Here is a 3247-nt window from a genome sequence, read left to right as displayed (position 1 = left end):
ATATGGCTAGCCAGTTTTCCCAACACCACTTATTAAACAGGGAATCCTTTCCCCATTGTTTGTTTTTATCAGGTTTGTCAAAGATTGGATGGTTGTAGATATGTTGTGTTGCCTCCGAGGCCTCTGTTCTGTTCCATTGGTCTATATCTCTGTTTTGGTACCAGTACCATGCTGTTTTGATTACTGTAGCCTTGTAGTATAGTTTGAAATCCGGTAGTATGATGCCTCCTGCTTTGTTCTTTTTGCTTAGAATTGACTTGGCTATGCGGGCCCTCTTTTGGTTCCATATGAAGTTTAAGGTGGTTTTTTCCAGTTCTGTGAAGAAGGTCATTGGTAGCTTGATGGGGATAGCATTGAATCTGTAAATTACTTGGGGTGGTATGGCCATTTTCACAATATTGATTCTTCCTAACCATGAACATGGAATGTTTCTCCATCTGTTTGTGTCCTCTCATTTTGTTGAGCAGTGGTTTGTAGTTCTCCTTGAAGAGGTCCTTTACGTTCCTTGTTAGTTGTATTCCTAGGTATTTTATTCTCTTTGTAGCAATTGTGAATGGCAGTTGGTTCTTGATTTGACTCTCTTTAAGTCTGTTATTGGTGTATAGGAATGCTTGTGATTTTTGCACATTGATTTTATATCCTGAGACTTTGCTGAAGTTGCTTATCAGTTTCAGGAGATTTTGGGCTGAGATGATGGGGTCTTCTAGATATACAATCATGTCATCTGCAAATAGAGACAATTTGACTTCCTCCTTTCCTAATTGAATACCCTTTATTTCTTTTTCTTGCCTGATTGCTCTGGCTAGAACTTCCAGTACTATATTGACCAGGAGTGGTGAGAGAGGGCATCCTTGTCTAGTGCCAGATTTCAAAGGGAAAGCTTCCAGTTTTTGCCCATTCAGTATGATATTGGCTGTTGGTTTGTAATAAATAGCTTTTATTGTTTTGAGATATGTTCCGTCAATACCTAGTTGATCATGATGGATAAGCTTTTTGATGTGCTGTTGCAATCGGCTTGCCAGTATTTTATTGAAGATTTTTGCATCTATGTTCATCATGGATATTGGCCTGTAGTTTTCTTTTCTTGTTGAGTCTCTGCCGAGTTTTGGTATCAGGATGGTGTTGGTCTCATAAAATGATTTGGGAAGGGTTCCCTCTTTTTTGATTATTTGGAATAGTTTCAGATGGAATGGTACCAGCTCCTCTTTGTATGTCTGGTAGAATTCAGCTGTGAACCCATCTGGACCTGGACTTTTTTTGGGTGGTAGGCTCTTAATTGCTGCCTCGACTTCAGACCTTGTTATTGGTCTATTCAGGGTTTCAACTTCTTCCTGGTTTAGGCTTGGGAGGAGGCAAGTGTCCAGGAATTTATCCATTTCTTCCAGGTTTTCTAGATTATGTGCATAGAGTTGTTTGTAATAATCTCTGATGGTGGTTTGAATTTCTGTAGAATCTGTGGTGATATCCCCTTTCTCGTTTTTTATTGCATCTATTTGGTTATTCTCTCTTTTCTTTTTTATTATTAATCTGGCTAGTGGTCTATTTTGTTGATCTTTTCAAAAAAACAGCTCCTGGATTTATTGATTTTTTTGTAGGGTTTTTCGTGTCTCTTATCTCCTTCAGTTCTGCTTTGATCTTAGTTATTTCTTGTCTTCTGCTAGGTTTTGAGTTTTTTTGATCTTGCTCCTCTAGCTCTTTCAATTTTGATGATAGGGTGTCAATTTTAGATCTCTCCTTTCTTCTCATGTGGGCACTTATTGCTATATATTTTCCTCTAGAGACTGCTTTAAATGTGTCCCAGAGATTCTGGTATGTGGTGTCTTCGTTCTCGTTGGTTTCGAAGAACATCTTTATTTTTGCCTTCATTTCATTGTTTATCCAGTCAACATTCAAAAGAAAGTTGTTCAGTTTCCATGAAGCTGTGCTGTTCTGAGTTGTTTTTGAATTCTGAGTTCTAACTTGATTGCACTGTGGTCTGAGAGACTGTTGGTATAGCAGAGATTCTTTCATAAGAAAGCCTTTGGCCTTAGGTTTGCCTGAGGCCTCAGAAAGGCACATTTGACTCAAAGAATAATGTGCAATCTTTTCAATGTTTAGAGATGCTGTGAACTTGGGCACACTCTTTCCATCTGTGAAATGACCAAGATGATTTCTATGTTTCTTAAAGACTAAAGTTCTAGGTCTCTGACTTTAGGATTTTTATTTTAAGTTCTGAAAATAAAGTTATTGGAGATGTTTGATAAATATTAAATGTATTTAATTTTCTGACACCACTCATAGTTTGTTGTTCAAAAGGAATAAGTTGTGAAATCCCCAGGTCTAGGAGATAAAGCAGTCTGTTTCCAGGATTGTTCATTTCCAACAGCGACTCCATTAGAACAGTCCAGTTTAGAGTATGACAGCAGGGATTTTCACTTTCCTGGGAGGGAGGTTTCTAAACCTAAAAGACTATACAGAGGAGAAGAGCATTAGGCTCAAGTTGGAATGGAAAGAAGAAAATGCAAGAAAGGGAAAAATCATTTGGTGAAATGATGGATGATGGGTGATAATAATAGGGACCAGATTCAAAAGTTATAAAAATCACAGGTGCAGCCAGATCTGCAGACTATGAAGGATCCAAACTGAAAACCAGGGGAACAAATGCAGGAGTCGAAATGACTACCAGTTAGGGAACACTAACTTTATTACATGCGTTAAATACTGGTAATGAGCCAGATACTTTTCAAGGGTTTTACTATCACTCCTTGAGTTTTCATAACACTGTTATGATGTAGGTACAGTGATCAAAACTGAGGAACAGAGTGGTTAAGTAGCAAGCCCAAGGTCACACAGCTAGTCAGTGTTGGAACTTGACTTGAGCCAGAACAATTCAAGGCTAGACTCTGTGTTCTTGGCCATTACTTTATGCTCTCGCTGTCTGGCTTGCTTTCTGCCATATGCTGTGCAAAATTCATGCTTATGGGGAAAATTAGATCCTGTTTGGAATTCCTGGGTGGAAAGCCTCTCTTGAGAATTTTCAGTGAGCATGTATTTCGGGAAATTCTAAGACTTCATTTAATTCTCACGATGATCCCGTGAGGCAGACACAGCAATCCCATGTATCAGATAAGATAATTGGTTTCATGGCGGTTCAAGGGCTTGGCCACAATCACACTGTGGTCATCTCATTCAGAGTCCAGGTTCTTTTTTATTATTATTATTATTTTAATTATTATACTTTAAGTTCTGGGGTACATGTGTAGAATGT

This window comes from Aotus nancymaae, unplaced genomic scaffold, assembly GCF_030222135.1.
Source record: "Aotus nancymaae isolate 86718 unplaced genomic scaffold, 86718_ANA_hifiasm-v0.15.2.pri h1tg000029l, whole genome shotgun sequence".
Taxonomy (NCBI): Eukaryota; Metazoa; Chordata; class Mammalia; order Primates; family Aotidae; genus Aotus; species Aotus nancymaae.
Note: the sequence above shows the minus strand (reverse complement) of the source record.